Below are 19,904 nucleotides of genomic sequence, written 5' to 3'. Positions count from 1 at the left end.
TGCATCGGCAGGCGGACGCTCAACCACTGTGCCACCAGGGAAGCCCCTTACTGGGTTTTATACCTATCTTTTCTTAGCATAAATTATTTGTCCTTGGGTAAGTTTATAGTTTCTAAGAGGAATGTTGGTTGCTTGTGAAACCATGGCTTGCGTGGTTATCAGTACAGTTGTTAAAGCTGGATGGACAGTCAGAAGCTGAGAGTCCCATCTTGGGCCTGTTACATAGGACAGCTGTGGCCCTCAAGTGTTTTTTTTGAATTTTATTTTATTTATTTTTTTATACAGCAGGTTCTTATTAGTCATCCATTCTATACACATCAGTGTATACATGTCAATCCCAGTCTTTAATTTTTGCCAGTTTGATTACTGTGTGTCTCGGCGTGTTTCTCCTTGGGTTTATCCTGTATGGGACTCACTGTGCTTCCTGAACTTGGGTGGCTATTTCCTTTCCCATGTTAGGGAAGTTTTCGACTATAATCTCTTCACATATTTTCTTGGGTCCTTTCTCTCTCTCTTCTCCTTCTGGGACCCCTATAATGTGAATGTTGTTGCATTTAATGTTGTCCCAGAGGTCTCTTAGGCTGTCTTCATTTCTTTTCATTCTTTTTTCTTCAGTCTGTTCCACAGCAGTGAATTCCACCATTCTGTCTTCCAGGTCACTTATCCATTCTTCTGCCTCAGTTATTCTGCTATTGACTCCTTCTAGTGTATTTTTCATTTCAGTTATTGTATTGTTCATCTCTGTTTGTTTGTTCTTTAATTCTTCTAGATCTTTGTTAAACATTTCTTGCATCTTCTCGATCTTTGCCTCCATTCTTTTGCCGAGGTCCTGGATCATCTTCACTATCATTATTCTAAATTCTTTTTCTGGAAGGTTTCCTATCTCCACTTCATTTAGTTGTTTTTCTGGGGTTTTATCTTGTTCCTTCATCTGGTACATAGCCCTCTGACTTTTCCTCTTGTCTATCTTTCTGTGAATGTGGTTTTTGTTCCACAGGCTGCAGGATTGTAGTTCTTCTTGCTTCTGCTGTCTGCCCTCTGGTGGATGAGGCTATCTAAGAGGCTTGTACAAGTTTCCTGATGGGCGGGACTGGTCTCAAGTGTTTTTATCTGTCTCGAAGGGGTTAAGTGAGATGACTGATTTCTGAACTTACCACTCCTGTCTTCTATGGGCCTGAAATTATTTTTGAATGAAAAACTAAGTATATCGGTTTTTTAAAAGATTAATCCTAAATGACATAGAACATGAAGACTGAGTATACCCCACATTTCACATGAGGACTGATGGAGTAATTATAATTTCATCCACAAGGAATGGAAAAAAATAAGTTAGTTTGTACAGTGCCCTTTACAGGAAAGGTACAATTTTTAATAAGCTTTTTGAAATATTGGTATCAGTTCATGGGCTCTCAGTTGTTACCTGCATGGACTCTTAGAAACCCAGAGACCCCTGTTTGAAATGACCATATTATATAATCTCTAGAAGTCTGTATTCTAGCATTATGGATGATACTGCCAGTTTGCCACAAAATAGCCAGTGGAATCTTTCAATAACTTTTTCTACTTAAAATTCAATAGATTCCTTTGTATTCAAATTCTTTAATGGTATCTTAGTTTGTTCAGGCTGCTATAACAGAATACCATATACTGGGTGGCTTATAAAACAACAGGAATTTATTTCTCACAGTTGTGGAGGTTGGGAAGTCTGAGATGAAGGTGCCGGCAGATTGGGTGTCTAGTGAGGGCCCACTTCCTGGTTCATAGATGGCTGTCTTATATGAAAGGGGTGAGGTTGCTGTCTGAGATATCGTTTATAAGAATATGTATGAATCCCATTCATGAAGTTTCCACCCTTATGACCTAAGCACATCCTCAAGGCCCTACCTCCAATGGTATTCATCACATTGGGGGTTAAATTTCAACATAGGAATTTTGGGGGTGACACAAATATTCAGTCTCTTCACCCTGGTTGGCAAAGCTGTTCATGATCTGCTTTCTGCCTGCCTTTCCACCTTCTCAGATTGGATCACTCTTTCCTGCTACATTGGTTTTCTTGCAGGTTCTTAAACACAGAAGCTTCTTCTTTTTTTAAAATTTTAATTTATGCATTTTATTTATTTATTTTTGGCTGTGTTGGGTCTTCGTTGATGCATGTGGGCTTTCTCTAGTTGAGGCAAGCAGGGTCTACTTTTGGTTGTGGTGCGCGGGCTTCTCACTGTGGTGGCTTTTCTTGTTGCAGAGCATGGGCTCTAGAGCACAGGCTCAGTAGTTGTGGCTCTTGGGCTCTAGAGCGCAGGCTCAGTAGTTGTGGCGCACGGGCTTAGTTGCTCCATGGCATGTGGGATCTTCCTGGACCAGGGCTCGAACCCGCGTCGCCTGCATTGACAGGCGGATTCTTAACCACTGCACCACCAGGGAAGCCCCAGCAAGCTTCTTATCTCATGGCCTGTTCATCTTCTGTCCTTTCACTAGATCCTCTTCTCCTAGACCAGCATCGTCCGTTGTAAATATAATGTGAGACACGTTTGTAGTTTTAAATTTTCTAGTAGCCACATTTAGAAAGGTGAAAAGAGACAGGTGATATTAATTTTATTTATATGTCTAGGAGATTATTTCAACATATAACCAATATAAAAATTATTCATGAGATATTTTACATTCTTTTTTTCTTACTAAATCTTCAAAATGCAGTGTGTATTTTATGCTTTCAGCACATCTCAGTTTGGACTAGGCACATTTCAAGTGTTTAGTAGCCACATGTGGGCGGTGGCCACCCTTCGGGCAGTGCAGCCCTACATCTTTGCAAGAGTGGCTTCTTCTCCTCGTTCAGGTCTTTGCACAAGTGCTTCCTCCTCAGAGCGGCCTTCACAGACCATCCTGTGTAAAATAGTGTCCTTCCTCTCCCTGCCCCCCCCACCCTGCAGTCGCCCTGCTGTATTTCCCTCACACTTATTACCACAGCACTTATTAGTACCGGACATTATATTGTGAATGCATTTGCTTGCTTTTACTTTTTATTTATTTATTTGTTTGTTTGTTTATTTTTGGCTGCATTGGGTCTTCGTTGCTGCACGCGGGCTTTCTCTAGTTGTGGTGGGTGGGGGCTACTCTTCGTTGTGGTGCGCGGGCTTCTCATTGTGGTGGCTTGTCTTGTTGTGGAGCACGGGCTCTAGGCGCGTGGGCTTCAGTAGTTGTGGCTTGTGGGCTCTAGAGTGCAGGCTCAGTAGTTGTGGCGCATGGGCTTAGTTGCTCCTCGGCATGTGGGATCTTCCCGGACCAGGGCTTGAACCCATGTCCCCTGCATTGGCAGGCAGATTCTCAACCACTGTGCCACCAGGGAAGCCCTGCTTTTACTTTTTAATGTCAATCTTCCCCATTAGGTTGTGGGCTCCTAGAGGGCAGGACCTTGTCCTTCTTGTTTAGTATTGTATACCCTTTGACTAAAATAGTGCCTGGCTCATTATAGGGACTCAGATTGTTTGAATAAATGAATAACTTGAGATGGACAAATATAGAACTTTTCCTTTTGTTACCAACAATAAAAGTATATTTGGTTTATTTGTGGGTTTTTTAACCTCTAAAATGGACTAGAGGTTTGTTTTTTTTTTTTGGTACGCGGGCCTGTCACTGCTGTGGCCTCTCCCGTTGCGGAGCACAGGCTCCAGACGCGCAGGCCCAGCGGCCATGGCCCACGGGCCCAGCCACCCCGCGGCACGCGGGATCCTCCCGGACCGGGGCACGAACCCGCGTCCCCTCCATCGGCAGGCGGACCCCCAACCACTGCGCCACCAGGGAAGCCCTAGAGTTTTTTTTTTTTTAATGGGAAGCTTGAAATTGATTAAAAAAACCAAGAGAGTGGATGAATGATTAATTTTTTAAAAGGTGTATGTCAGCTTTGTGGAAAGCTACTAAAATTTCTTATGTCTATAATATTTATTAGCCTAATCCTTCCCTCTTGAAATAAGCTATGATAAATAGATAAATAAAAGTAATAAACTTTTTTTTAAACACTAGTTTTATCAAGCAAGCATGCAGAGACCAGCAATGCTTTGATTTATTATTTTTTTTAAGCAAACAACATGTCTTACTTATTTATGAACTAGTGCCAAGTGATGAGCACATAAGTGGTGGGTCGTGTTTATGAGATTTCAGAAAGTGTATGTACAAACGAGCACTGGTAGCTTCAGTTGTGTCTTTAGAGGAATACCTTAGGAAATTGCATTCAGTTTCCTTCTTCATGGGCATCCACATCAGTTTTGGGCCTGGTCAGCCAGGACAGTTCTCTTCTCTAAAGTTTAATCCTTTGTATTTTTTTTCCATTTATACTCTGTCTTTATCATACCTTGTATAATGTTCTGTCCTGCCTAAGGCTTGACTTTTTAAGATGGCACCATTTAATAACCTCTTAGCTAGAGATTCCAAAAATTTTCAGTATGAGGCTGTCTTCTACATTACTTTTCAAACAGAATGCAAGGATATCTGTCTTAGTGTGAGGCGGGTAAGAACTGAGAATTCTGGGAATAAAAATGGAAGTATTTTATGCACTGCTGAGACAGCACTTTGTGAGCCTAAAAGAACATGAAACAGTGGCTTTCCCCTTCATTCCTGCACCTTTCCCAGGAATCCATGATTTTTACTAACTTTATTCTAAATTAAATATTGTGACTATTTTAATTAATGGATTTCTTAAGTTAATGCCTTTTAACTTGTATAAAATATATACAAGTTATACATATATATTATGTCTATAAATAAAATATATTTCATATATATAAAATGTATAAAACTTGTATACATCACTGGTACAGAAAGTTAATTTTGAAATAACGCTTTCTTTAAATGACTTTCAAAGATATGTGCTAGCACTATTAAGTCAGAAGTAGTTCCAGGAAATCACCTTTATATGATGAAGCTGTGAAAATAGTTGACATTTATTGGGCCATGAACTGTGGTTGGTTTATAAACATTGTCTTTAATCCTCGCAATAACTCGAAGGTATTACTATCATCACTTTACAGGCAGGGAGGCTGAGGTTTGGTGAGTTGTTGCCCTAAGTCACAGAGACAGTAAAGGCCAAAGCTGGAGTTGCGTCCCGGTGACACCCCCTTCCACTGTGCCCTGCTGCCCCTCCAAGTCCTTCAGACCAGCTGTCCTCAGCTGCTGGGTGGTGACATATTACCGTGCCTGGCAGTTGTGAGTTGGGTCATAAGTAATTATTAATAATAGTTGAAACACTGAGGTTGTAAATAGTATGTATTTTTAAACAAGTGGGATGAATTCAAGGTCTTCCCTCTAATGATGTCACTCTCACTTACATTCCTATGTGCTTTTATTGGGTGGAAGAGAAAGAGGTGGCATTACGTGCACCATACCAGCAATTGTGAATAGCCCCATACATGATGGGAAATCTATCTTGTTAATGCTACTGCCAAGCTAGTTATTGATGAGCTGTGAATAGTTTTCATATATTCATGTTCTCTTAGGAATACCACTGCAAAAGTAGTCTATTTGCTTCCCTTCCCTGTATATTTTTTAAAAAATTTGTTCATAGTCCAAGGATGCACATGGGAGTATGTTTTTCAACACTTAACACTGATCTAGATTGTTTCTAGATATTTTTCTCAATTATAAAATATGACAATGGGGCTTCCCTGGTGGCGCAGTGGTTGGGAGTCCGCCTGCCGATGCAGGGGACGCGGGTTCGTGCCCCGGTCCTGGAAGATCCCACATGCCGCGGAGCGGCTGGGCCCGTGAGCCATGGCCGCTGAGCCTGCGCGTCCGGAGCCTGTGCTCTGCAATGGGAGAGGCCACAACAGTGAGAGGCCTGCGTACCGCAAAAAAAAAAAAAAAAAAAAAAAAGACAGTGATTTGCAAAGAGCTTTTAAACTATAGAATACAATAAACATATGAGGTAGAATTATAATTTTAGAGTTGTAGAATTTTTAAAGTTCAATCCTGCTGTGGACTAGTAGTCTGAATCCTTAGATACAGCTTGTTGACCTCTAGGTTTTAAACTGTGAAACCCAGTTTAAAGATATTTTAAATAGTTTGTTTTCTGTATCCCAGAGGCCTTGTGATGTAAATCCAGCTGTTTTGCATAATTGTCTCCTGCCCTGGCCTAGAGAATCCAGGTTTCTGCTTTGAAGATCGTGTTTTCTTGCCTTCCCTGTCTCCCTCTTTTCTAGTACAACTCACTCCCACTGTTATTTAACACAGAAAATTATTCTATAGTTTGAGGAAACATTCATGTAGAGTGATATCTAGTAGTCAGCATGGCACAAGTTTGCTCATAGACCAGGCTTTTGTACTTTTTTTTTCCCCCTAATCCCTTCTTCAAAGATCACCCTTATTTTCATCTTAGTCCTCTTAAAACCACAACCTGCTCTTTGGGTTCTTTTTTCTGTAACAACGTGGAGAAGGGGAAATAATTTTTTGGCAAAAATTTTCACTGTCATTAACATCTCATAGTGAAGAAATTGAGATCTCATGAATCCTCCAGTTACCTTCATCCCCTCCACAAACACGAGGAGGTTGGTTTGTTTGTTTTTTGGGCTGCCCTGCAGCTTGTGGGGTCTTTGTTCCCTGTTGGAGATCGAACCTGGGCCCCAGCAGTGAAAGTGCCTGGGTCCTAACCACTGGATCACAGGGATTTCCCAGGGAGGAGTTTCTAATTTAATTTGTTTAAATGAACGCATGAATGAATGAATGAATTTATGGCTGTGTTGGGTCTTCGTTGTAGCACGTGGGCTTTCTCTAGATGTGGTGAGCAGGGGCTACTCTTTGTTGTGGTATGCAGGCTTCTCATTGCGGTGGCTTCTCTTGTTGGAGCACGGGCTCTAGGCGCGTGGGCTTCAGTAGTTGTGGTGCACAGGCTTAGTTGCTCCGCAGCGTGTGGGATCTTCCTGAGCCAGGGATTGAACCCGTGTCCGCTGCGTTGGAAGGTGGATTCTTAACCACTGTGCCACCAGGGAAGTCCAGGGAGGATTTTCTTATTTCCCACAGCTATTCAGGTTCCATACTTTGTTTCTAGTATCCCTTCAGTTTTCTTCCTTTTCCTTCCCTCATAGTCCTTTGGGAGAACAGGGACAATCTGCTAGATCAACAATATTCTTTCTATATATTAAATATATATCATTTTGTTTCCTCCCAGGACTAAAATAACAAGGAGAGATTGTTTCTCCTTAAGCAGATGAAAAGTGAGTTGTTTTGGGGGAAGTGAGCATCCTGTACTCTCATGCAGTTCCCTGACATGGAAGTCCTCCCTGTCATAAGAATCAGTACCAGCATATCAACTGGAATTCGTGGAGAATGAGACTTTAATAAGAATAGTTCGGGCAGTAGGAATTTAGGACTGCTTAATAGGTTTAAAGCTTGTGGATGATTCACTTCTAGGGCCACAGTGTTTTGTTTTACTTTCCAGGTTAGTTTTCTTCACTTTAAGTTTAACCCTAACTTTTAAGGAAACTTAAGTGGCTGGGGTAACAAGATAACAAATTGTTTAAAAATGTTTCCCCATCTCCAATCTCAAGTGTGATCTTTTTCTTAATGAACTTTTGTCCAAATACCAATATATTCTGCCCCAGCTCCAGGAAAGTGAGCTTTCGCACTTGATTCCCTGTGCTTTGTGCCATTGTTCATGAGAACAATGACTGTGATTTCACAGCTTATTAAACCATAAGCATTGGTACCATTGGGGTGTTTACGCTAAAATAGGCTATTTTGTTTCCTTGTTCTAGATCCTATCTGGCAGTGCTTATTTTTCCATCGGCAGCCCTAGTTACAATTTTATTTTAAATAAATCCATGAAAGCCTTGTGGGCTTGAATGTAAAATCTTGTGTATTCCTCACAGTGAAGGACTGACAGGCCTCATTTACTGTGAAGCACTCGTAAACCATCTTGTCCCTGGTGGAAGGGGCCTGTGGAGAGAGAGTTAAAGTGTGCCTGTATAGAGGATGGAAGACAAAAACTTAAAACCGCACCTGTTATTCCAAAATCCTCTTTTCCTGATCTCATTGCTCTATCTCTTACCCTCTCTTCTACATGGAACACAGATTTTGTGGTTAGAGCGTGAGAAATGGAACAGAGATATCCAGACAAATGCCCTAGATCCTGGAGTACCCACAGTAATTGTGCTAGAGGAGTCATTACAGGGTCTTCTGTACAAATGTCACACCTGCTAAAAGTTTAACAGAAGCGTGTTCACTCTTCCCTGGGATGAAATCTTCTCTAACTAGGAGTAAAAATGTAGCTTTTTCTGAATGTGCCCATAAGGCCAAGAAGTAGACATATTTTGTTGAATCATTAGAAGGCAGAGGACTTGCTGTGAAATGTCTGTTGACATGTATGCATACTTAGTAGTTATTTCTGTGCCCCAGTGAACCCTGTTGAATAGATCAGGTGACAGCTTTTATCTGGAAGTCAGTCTTTGAGGGGCAGCTGAAGCATGGGTGTATGTGTGTGAGAGATTGGTGTTTTTTCAGTGTAGGGGAAAGAAGTAACTTCTTAAATTCCTTGCTGTTAAAAATAAGGAATTCTTTCATAAAATTCAGATTTGCTTTGGGACTTAAAGGAAATGGTTGTATTATTTTAGTGAACACGACTGAACAGTTTTTGAGTGTCTTCTGAGATAATGAGATACAGCCTCCTCTCAAGTGTGGGAACTATTTTGCACCCTGTTCCCCTGTTCTCTGACCTCTGCCTTTTGACCCTGCTGCTTTGTGTGAGATTATGGGCCTTTGACCTTTTCACCAGTCGACCCAGGTTTCCTTACACAGAAACATAAAGCTTTAAGCTTCCTTAAAAGGTGTTCTTAGAATTGAGGAGAACATTCAGATTTAATTGTGGGCATGACTTTTGTAAATATTTTTTCTTTAAAAAGTCTGTTTTTTTTTTCTGTCCGAAGTATCTATATATTTTCTAATAGGAACTCTAAAGTTTTGTGACTGTGTGTATGACTAAATATGTTTTTTTCTTTGGAGAAAAGTGTCACAAAATAAAGGTGTTTATTTAGGGAGAGACTTAAAATTCGAGCTTTTCAGGATAAGGGAACCCAAGAGAAACCCAACTATGTGCTCCCTATTGTTGTTTCTTTAAGTATGAGAAGTTAAAAATCTTTATTCATAGGGTGTTATGCAAGAGCAACAAATCGAATATTTTCAGAGAGAATCAATACTTTAACCTGCTTATCTTACAATAAGCATTTTTTAGACAAAAAGTGAGTAGGAAGAAAATTAGGGACAGACAAAAGGAGATGAACGCATTTAGTTTTGCTACTTGTTTGTAGTTAATGTGAGTTTTTGTTTTGTTTTTGGAAAGAGGCTGAAATTAGTGTCACAAATAAAGGTTTGTGGATTGTCTATGTATTTTATTATTGTTTTGCATACTATTTTCAAGTTTATCCAGAAAACTACGCATTTGCTCTGTTTCGGACATTTTAGTAGGACTTTCTGAGGAATGTGTGTTTTACACACTGTCCGAAGGCTTTATAATAATGAAGCTTTTGGACTTTTGTTTACATGGCACTTTCCTGCTACTGAATATACTACCAGAAGTGAGGATAGGTAAAATAATTGGCTTGAAATAATAAAAGATAATAAGTGCTTTTTAAAAAGTATGTGGCTTTTAAATTATAAAAATAATATACGCTCAATTTAAAAGCTGCAGAACAGAGGATTGTATTAAGAAAACACAAGTATCTGTTATCCGAAAGGGATGGAATTTAAATTAAGAAAAGTTCTGATTTCTGGTCACTAGTTAGAAGCCAGAGTGACGGTTTTACTGAGGTGTTGTGGTTAAATGAGCTGAGCAGTAATCTGAGAAACACAATAAGATTTTCTTTTGTCCAAGTCATTGCCATTGAGTTAGTAAGACGGTTGTGATGATCTCTGTGAAGAACTGTTGGTTGAAGGAGTGAATGAATAAATAGTATGGAGTTGTCTACCTCAGGTGTTTACTTTGAGAGATAAAATTAAATCCTTAGTACTTACAACACAATTTTTTAAAAACCAAAGTCCTCTGTAAGATCAGTAATTAAAATGAAATGGAAAGAGTAGCTTTGAATCTCAGGAGTTTAACACTAAAATAATATATTAAAATTTTTTTTCATTATGGAAAAGAAAGAGGAAAGCACTGGTGGACAAATGAGATGGGAAGACAGAGGAAAGAGAAGCTGGTAAGCAAAAGAGGCAGTTCATTGAACAATGAGGTAAACTCTTGATCTCCGTCTTACTGGGAATCCGGTTTATTCCTAGTCACATAGCAGAATGGAAATACGTTTAGATGGCATAAGAAACCTCTGATGGAAAATCTGGTTGTCTCCCCTCAGGTTGCTGAGTCTAGAAGCAGCAGCAGACCTGACTCTTGTCCCTCACAGCTCCCTTCCTGTCTCCCACGTGGGGGCTGTGTAAACATTTCAGGAGCAGTGCTGGCACTGGCCTCAGAGAATTCAGAGAGCAGGGCCTGCAGTTTCCCTTTTCATGCAGCAGAATAATAAGAACAGGCACAATTTTTTGATTGTCTTGCAGTGTTTTGGCTGTTGGTTCTTTTAGATCCTTTCTGTAAATTACTTTCCTTCTAAAAGACACTTAGTCATATGTTTAATGTGTTTAACCAACCAACCAGAGACCTTAAGATACCAAAGAAGGCATGTTTTTGTCATTGTAATTGGAAAAACTTTACAAGGACAGATGTGCTTCTCTCATTTTCTTTAAACCTGTCAATTTCCTGCCATGAATATGAGTTTTGTTAGTAATGACCATGCATTCTAAAAGTTTTGAGTAAGTGCGCAAAATGCTTCCTTCAAAAGAAATTTTTTTAAGGACAGAGAGAGAGGGAGAGGGAGGGAGAGGGAGGGGAGGAGGGAGAGAGGACTCTTAGTTCTTATCTGGAGAGTATTATCTGCATTTTTGTTTCTGTTTAGTTGTTTTTTAGGAGGGCTGAATTGAGGTGAATTTCAGTTGCTCTAAACTCTGAGACTAGCAGTGTTTCTTTTAAAAATTTTTTTGAGAATATTAGCACATTGACAAAAGAAAGTAGAGGAGCAAACCATGGGGAAGAGGGGGTTTATTTATGCTCAGATTTCTGCTCCCACTGTTTGTTTCTAGAACCGGATGTATAGCTTACACACTTAAAAGAGGTATACAGACTAGCCTCCTTTAAGCATTTCATGGAGTGGAAATGAGTTGTATCTAGCTTTTAGAAGACTTTTCTATCAGAATGCTTGTGACTATAGGTCAAACAGGACCTAAGAAATGAAGGCATTTGGCTGGTTCACATAACAGCTTTTTTCCGGTGGAGGTGATCAGGTATAGTTCAAACAGAGCTCTCGGCCCGGTTCACTGCAGTTCTTTTATGCTCCGTCTGTCCCCATTTGGCTTCACATTTGCATATCACATCTTCAGTAGAGGAGATGTAACTTTTCCTCCTCCACTCCCCATTCTGGGTCTTTGCTATGACCAGTCCACTTTAGGTCACACTTCCCCAAGGCCATCCTTGAACCATTAGTGTGGCCAAGGAAAATGGGCTTAAACCGACTGTGTAGAGACCGGTTTGGGATGAAAACTACGGGGCTGCTTCACAATGGAAGAGTGGGGGAGTGGCTGCTGGAAAGCATCCTTGCTGAATGCTAGACTGTGAAGACAGAAAAGAGCCCCTCAAAGGTTTTTAACAAGGGAATGACATGCTCCAGGAAGGGGTGTAGAATAGAATTAAACTGGGAAGAGACTAGAAGTAGGGAGCCAATTAGGAGATTGTTCTCCAGAACAAATTTAGAGGGGAAAGGCCTGAATTAGGATAGCAGCAGTGGGAGCAAAGAAGCAGGAAGCGTGTAGGAGATTAGGGTAGACGTAGGGCAAACTTGGCAGCCTTAGTGTATGTGAGGTTAAAGGGGAGGTGAGATGCACATGACTTGACTTCGGGCCCAGGAAACAAATGTCATTCAGGGCCTCCCTGATGGCGCAGTGGTTGGGAGTCCACCTGCCGATGCAGGGGACACGGGTTCATGCCCCGGTCCGGGAAGATACCGCGTGCCGTGGATAGGCTGGGCCCGTGAGCCACGGCCGCTGAGCCTGCGCGTCCGGAGCCTATGCTCCGCAACGGAAGAGGCCACAACAGTGAGAGGGCTGCGTACTGAAAAAAAAAAAAAAAGAAAGAAAAAAAAGTCATTCATAGAAGGAACACAGGAGGAAATAAATTTCAGAGGATGTAGGTGAGTTTAGTTTTGAATTTGTGGTAGTGATGGTGCTGGTATGACATTATTTTCCTTTATAGCAGGGTGGACCAAAACCACTCTCTCCACATCTTATTAAAACAGTAGTGATTAACTATGTTGAAGGATGTGTGTGTGAGCAGGTAGTGGAGCTAGAACTTGAATTCAAGCCTTCAGACCCAGAATTCCATGATCTTTATATTATGTCACACTTACTTTTATTTATAGATATAACTCATGCATTCTTTTCTCCTCCTTTTCTTTCTTTTTCGTTTAAGGGAGCCAACAATGTGTCTATGTTTATTTTTTTAACATCTTTATTGGAGTATAATTGCTTTACAATGGTGTGTTAGTTTCTGCTTTATAACAGGGCGAATCAGTTATACATATACACATGTTCCCATATCTCTTCCCTCTTGCATCTCCCTCCCTCCCACCCTCCCTATCCCGCCCCTCTAGGTGGTCACAAAGCACCTGACTGATCTCCCTGTGCTATGCGGCTGCTTCCCACTAGCTGTCTATTCTACGTTTGGTAGTGTATATATGTCCATGACACTCTCTCACTTTGTCACAGCTTACCCTTCCCCCTCCCCATATCCTCAAGTCCATTCTCTAGTAGGTCTGCATCTCCATTCCTGTCTTACCCCTAGGTTCTTCATGACCGTTTTTTTTTGTTTGTTTGTTTTTTTTTACTTAGATTCCATATATATGTATTAGCATACGGTATTTGTTTTTCTCTTTCTGACTTACTTCACTCTGTATGACAGACTCTAGGTCCATCCACCTCACTACAAATAACTCTATTTCATTTCTTTTTATGGCTGAGTAATATTCCATTGTATATATGTGCCACGTCTTCTTTATCCATTCCTCCGATGATGGACACTTAGGTTGCTTCCATGTCCTGGCTATTGTAAATAGAGCTGCAATGAACATTGTGGTACATCACTCTTTTTGAATTATGGTTTTCTCAGGGTATATGCCCAGTAGTGGGATTGCTGGGTCATATGGTAGTTCTATTTGTAGTTTTTTAAGGAACCTCCATACTGTTCTCCATAGTGGCTGTATCAATTTACATTCCCACGAGTAGTGCAAGAGGGTTCCCTTTTCTCCACACCCTCTCCAGCATTTATTGTTTCTAGATTTTTTTTTTTTTTTTTTTTTTTCTGTATGCGGGCCTCTCACCGTTGTGGCCTCTCCCGTTGTAGAGCACAGGCTCCAGACGCTCAGGCTCAGCAGCCATGGCTCACGGGCCCAGCCGCTCCGTGGCATGTGGGATCTTCCCGGACCGGGGCACGAACCCGTGTCCCCTGCATCGGCAGGCAGACTCTCAACCACTGCGCCACCAGGGAAGCCCTAGATTTTTTGATGATGGTCATTCTGACCGGTGTGAAATGATATCTCATTGTAGTTTTGATTTGCATTTCTCTAATGATTAATGATGTTGAGCATTCTTTCATGTGCTTGTTGGCAATCTGTATATCTTCTTTGGAGAAATGTCTATTTAGGTCTTCTGCCCATTTTTGGATTGGGTTGTTTGTTTTTTGATATTGAGCTGCACGAGCTGTTTGTATATTTTGGAGATTAATCCTTTGTCAGTTGCTTCATTTGCAAATATTTTCTCCCATTCTGAGGGCTGTCTTTTTGTCTTGTTTATGGTTTCCTTTGCTGTGCAAAAGCTTTTAAGTTTCATTAGGTCCCATTTGTTTATTTTTGTTTTTATTTCCATTTCTCTACGAGGTGGGTCAAAAAGGATCTTGCTGTGATTTATGTCATAGAGTGTTTTGCCTATGTTTTCCTCTAAGAGTTTGATAGTATCTGGCCTTACATTTAGGTCTTTAATCCATTTTGAGCTTATTTTTGTGTGTGGTGTTAGGGAGTGTTCTAATCTCATACTTTTACATGTAGCTGTCCAGTTTTCCCAGCACCACTTATTGAAGAGGCTGCCTTTTCTCCACTGTATATTCTTGCCTCCTTTATCAAAGATAAGGTGATGTATGTTAATTTAAAACTGTGTTTTTAAACATGAAGTATAAAAATACCGTAATTAAGAAAAATGTAGAAACTGCCTAGGACACAAGCTGAGAGACTTATTTTTGAGTTAGGGTAATTTGTTGGGCATTAATTAGTAAGTAATTTACCTTTCTCCTGCAATGCTTCAGTTTGTAGTTAAAATGCACAGTTTTTGTGGTAGGCTTTAGTAGAGCATTTAGAATGCATCTGTATTCTTCAGCTATGAGGCAGTGAACCATATGCTACATAAACGCTTTGGAGTTTGTACAGCAAACAACTACCAGACCAGTACTGCAAGTGCTTGTACTGGGTTCTAGGCATTCCCACCTAGAACGTTCAGGTCCTCTGGTACTCCTATAGAACTATGCATACCAGTTGGCTGAAAATGCTTGTATAGTGGGTACTGTAGAGGCTGGTGAGATATAATTGCTCAATAAACATCAGCTACTACCCTCTTTAACATAATTGGTTGGATTAAACCTCAGACACTGGTGAGATTTAAGATGTAGCTGGAATTCTCCTTTAGACATTAAAAGATAATTCCTAGGATTGCATCCTTTTTTTTAAATGACAGCTAATCTTGTCCATTATTTTTACATACATAATACATTTACGTGGAATCATTTTGAGAAGATACAAAAAGATGATGTTAAACAATATGTCCCCTTTCCTCAGCTGTCCAGTTCCTTTCCCCAGACACAGCCATACAGTTATCACTTTCTTGTGTATACTTCTGGAGATACACTGTGTTCCATGACATGTTTCTTATTAATTCCAGAGTATAGTCTCACTTTTGAACTTTGATGTATTTCTCTTACCCATGTTATTGCCCTTTTACCTCACTTTATTTAGTAATGTTAATGATAAAGGTATTGCTCAAATTATATTTTTTATTGCTTATGGCAGGTCAGGTACAAACCCTAGTTTGCAGTTGGCAGTCGTGTTCAGAGATGTTAAATGACTTGCCAAAGTTTGCATTGCTTTTGTAGAACTAGGACCAGAGGAAGGTTCTTCTCCAAATTCAGGCCCCCCTACAGAAGAACTTAACTATTCTCATGGGTAAAAGAGCCCACCCCTTTAATCTATTGGAAAGCAGAGCACTTATACTTAAAAAGAACAATAATAAACTCATTAAACTTAAATCGCATTCTGAATGAAATCAAGACCAACTTTGGGCTGTTGTACGCATGAGAATTACAGATTTTGTTCGTTGCCCATCTGTTTTAGGAATAGATTATCTACACATAAGGACATGTTTTATTGAGCTTTACTTTATTGCTCTTCACTTTATTGCGTTTTTATCTTGTGTCCAGCAAGTCTGTCGGTGCCATTTTTACAATAGCATTTGCTCACTTTGTGTTTCTTTGTCACATTTGGTAATTCTCGAAATATTTCAGACTTTTTCATTATTACTGTAATATTTGTTATGGTGATCTGTGTTAAGTGATCTTTGATGTTACTAAATTGTTTTGGGGCACCACGAACCAAGCCCATATAAGATAGAACTTAATATATGCGTGTATTGTTTTTTTAATTTTTAATAGATCTTTATTGGAGTATAATTGCTTCACATTACTGTGTTAGTTCCAGTTGCACAACACAGCGAATCAGCCATATGCATACACATGTCCGCATATCCCCTCCCTCTTGAGCTTCCCTCCCATCCTCCCTGTCCCACCCCTCTAGGTCATCGCAAAGCACCAAGCTGCTGCTTCCCACCAGCCAACTATTTTACATTTGGTAGTGTATATATGTTGATGTTACTCTCACTTCACCCTAGCTTTCCCCTCCCACCCCAAGTCCTCAAGTCCATTCTCTATGTCTCCCACTTTATTCTTGCACTGCAACTAGGCTCATCGGTACCATTTTTTTTTTTTTTTTTTTTTTTTTAGATTCCATATATACGTGTTAGCATATGGTATTTGTTTTTCTCTTTCTGATTTACTTCACTCTGTATGACAGACTCTAGGTCCATCCACCTCACTACAAATAACTCAATTTTGTTTCTCTTTATGGCTGAGTAATATTCCATTATATATATGTGCCACCTCTTCTTTATCCAGTCATCTTTCGATGGACATTTAGGTTGGTTCTATGTCCTGGCTATTGTAAATAGTGCCGCAGTGAGCATTGCGGTACATGTCTCTCTCTCTTTTTTTTTTAATTTTTTTTTGTGGTACGTGGGCCTCTCACTGCTGTGGCCTCTCCCGTTGCCGAGCACAGGCTCTGGACGCACAGGCTCAGCGGCCATGGCTCGCGGGCCCAGCCGCTCCGCGGCACGTGGGATCTTCCCGGACTGGGGCACAAACCCGCGTCCTCTGCATCGGCAGGCGGACTCTCAACCACGGCGCCACCAGGGAAGCCCACATGTCTCTTTTTGAATTATGGTTTTCTCAGGGTATATGCCCAGTAGTGGGATTACTGGGTCATATGGTAGCTCTATTTTTAGTTTTTTAAGGAACCACCATACTGTTCTCCATAGTGGCTATATCAGTTTACATTCCCACCAACAGTGTATGAGGGTTCCCTTTTCTCCACACCCATTCCAGCATTTATTGTTTCTAGATTTTTTGATAATGGCCATTCTGACCGGAGTGAGGTGACACCTCATTGTAGTTTTGATTTGCATTTCTCTAATAGTTAGTGATATTGAACATCTTTTCATGTGCCTCTTGGCCATCTGTATGTCTTCTTCGGTGAAATGTCTACTTAGGTCTTCTGCCCATTTTTAAACTGGATTGTTTGCTTTCTTGACATTGAGCTCCATGAGCTGTTTGTATATTTTGGAGATTAATCCTTTGTCTGTTGTTTCATTTGCAGATATTTTTTCCTATTCTGAAGGTTGTCTTTTTTAGGGTTTCCTTTGCTGTGCAAAAGCTTTTAAGTTTTATTAAGTCCCATTTGTTTGTTTTTGTTTTTATTTCTGTTACTCTAGGAGGTGGGTCAAAAAGGATCTTGCTGTGGTTTATCTCAAAGAGTGTTTTTCCTATGTTTTCCTCTAACAGTTTTATAGTGTCTGGTCTTAAATTTAAGTCTTTAATCCTTTTGGAGTTTATTTTTGTGTATGGTGTGTTCTAATTTTATTGATTTGCATCCTCTCCCGTTTTTTCTTGATGAGTTTGGCTAAGGGTTTATCAGTTTTGTTTATCTTCTCAAAGAACCAGCTTTTAGTTTTATTGATCTTTGCTATTGTTTTCTTCATTTCTGTTTCATTTATTTCTGCTCTGATCTTTATGATTTCTTTCCTTCTACTGACTTCGGGTTTTCTTGTTCTTTCTTTCTCTAGTTGTTTTAAGTGTAGGATTAGATAGTTTATTTGAGATTTTTCTTGTTTCTTGAGCTGAGATTGAATTGCTATAAACTTCCCTCTTAGAACTGCTTTTGCTGTGTCCCATAGGTTTTGGGTCGTTTTCATTATAATTTGTTTCTGTGTGTGTTTTTTTTTTTTTGTGGTATGCAGGCCTCTCACTGTTGTGGCCTCTCCCATTGAGGAGCACAGGCTCTGGACGCGCAGGCTCAGCGGCCATGGCTTATGGGCCTAGCCACTCCGCAGCATGTGGGATCTTCCCGGACCAGGGCACGAACTTGTGTCTCCTGCATCGGCAGGCGGACTCTCAACCACTGCGCCACCAGGGAAGCCCTCTATGTATTTTTAAAAAATTTCTTCTTTGATTTCTTCAGTGATCTCTTGATTATTTAGTAGCACACTGTTTAGCCTGCATGCATTTTTTTTTTTCCTATAATTGATTTCCAATCTCATAGCATCGTGGTTGGAAAAGATGCTTGATACGATTTCAGTTTTCCGAGGCTTGATTTGTGACCCAAGATGTGATCTATCCTGGAGAATGTTCTGTGTGCACTTGAGAAGAGAGTGTATTCTGCCACTTTTGGGTGGAATGTTCTATAAATATCAGTTAAATCTGTCTGATCTATTGTGTCATTTAAAGGTTGTGTTTCCATATTTATTTTCTGTTTGGATGATCTGTACATTGGTGTAAATGGCGTGTTAAAGTTCTCTACTGTTATTGTGTTAATGTTGATCTCTCCTTTCATGGTTGTTAGCATTTGGCTTATGTATTGTGCTCCTGTGTTGGGTGCGTAATCATTTATAATTGTTATATCTTCTTCTTGAATTGATCCTTTGATCATTATGTAGTGTCTCTCCTTATCTTTTGTAACAGTCATTATTTTAAAGTCTATTTTATCTGATACGAGTATTGCTACTCCAGCTTTCTTTTGATTTTCATTTGCATGGAATATTTTTTTCCAGCACTTCACTTTCAGTCTGTATGTGTCCCTAGGTCTGAAGTAGGTCTCTTGTAGACAGCATATATATGGGTCTTGTTTTTGTATCCATTCAGCCAGTCTGTGTCTTTTGGTTGGGGCATTTAATCTGTTTACATTCAAGGTTATTATTAATATATATGTTCCTATTACCATTTTCTTAATTGTTTTAGGTTTGTTTTTGTGGATCTTTTTCTTCTCTTGTGTTTCCCACCTAGAGAAGTATCTTTAGCATTTGTAGTAAAGCTCGTTTGGTGGTGCTGAGTTCTCTCAGCTTTTGCTTGTCTGAAAAGCTTTTGAGTTCTCCATCAAATCTGTATGAGATCCTTGCTGGGTAGAGTAATATTGGTTGTAGGTTTTACTCTTTCATCACTTTAAGTATATCCTGCCACTCCCTTCTGGGCTGCAGAGTTTCCTCTGAAAAATCAGCTGATAACCTTATGGGGATTCCTTTCTATGTTGTTTTTTGTTTTTCCCTTGCTGCTTTTAATACTTTTTCTTTGAATTTAATTTTTGTTAGTTTGATTAATATGTGTCTTGGCGTGTTTCTCCTTGGGTTTATCCTGTATGGGACTCTCTGTGCTTCCTAGACTTGATTGACTATTTCCTTTCCCATGGTAGGGAAGTTTTTGACTATAATCTCTGAAAATATTTTCTCAGACCCTTCCTTTTTCTCTTCTTCTTCTGGCACCCCTATAATTCGAATGTTGATGCATTTAGTGTTGTCCCAGAGGTCTCGGAGATTGTCTTCAACTCTTTTCATTCCTTTTTCTTTATTCTGCTCCTCAGCAATTATTTCCACCATTTTCTTTTCCGGCTCACTTATTCATTCTTCTGCCTCAGTTATTCTGTTAAATTGATGCCTTCTAGTGTATTTTTCATTTCAGTTATTGTGTTGTTCATCTCTGTTTGTTTGTTCTTTTGTTGTTCTAGATCTTTGTTAAACATTTCTTGTATTTTCTCAATCCGTGCCTCCGTTCTATGAGATTCTGGATCATCTTTACTATCATTACTCCGAATTCTTTTTCAGGTAGATTGCCTATTTCCTCTTCATTTATTTGGTCTTGTAGGTTTTTACCTTGCTCCTTCGTCTGTGACATATTTTTTTGCTGTCTCTCTCATTTTTTTTTTCATTAGTGGGATTTTGTTCCTGTCTTACTGGTTGTTTGGCCTGAGGCTTCCAACACTGGAGTTTGTAGGCTACTGGGTAGAGCTGGGTTTTGGTGCTGATATGAGGAACTCCCTGAGACCTGACTCTGTTGAATATTCCCTGAGGTTCTCTGTTAGTCCAGTGCTTTGGAGCTCCCACCGCAGGAGCTTTAGCCCAACCCCTGGCTCGTGAACCAAGATCCCGCAAGCTGTGTGGGGCGGGGAAAAGAAAAAAAAAGCGTACAATAACCA

At 40.1% G+C, this 19,904-nt stretch overlaps 1 protein-coding gene across 5 annotated transcripts in view; it reads left to right on the top strand.

Annotated features, from left to right (window-relative positions):
* Positions 1–19,904, top strand: part of DENND5B (DENN domain containing 5B) — a 196,076-nt gene that overhangs the window by 7,999 nt on the left and 168,173 nt on the right. The gene's annotated exons all lie outside the window — the stretch shown is intronic.

Source organism: Kogia breviceps, chromosome 12, assembly GCF_026419965.1.
Source record: "Kogia breviceps isolate mKogBre1 chromosome 12, mKogBre1 haplotype 1, whole genome shotgun sequence".
In the NCBI taxonomy this organism is placed as follows: Eukaryota; Metazoa; Chordata; class Mammalia; order Artiodactyla; family Physeteridae; genus Kogia; species Kogia breviceps.
This window is presented reverse-complemented; position numbering and strand designations above follow the sequence as displayed.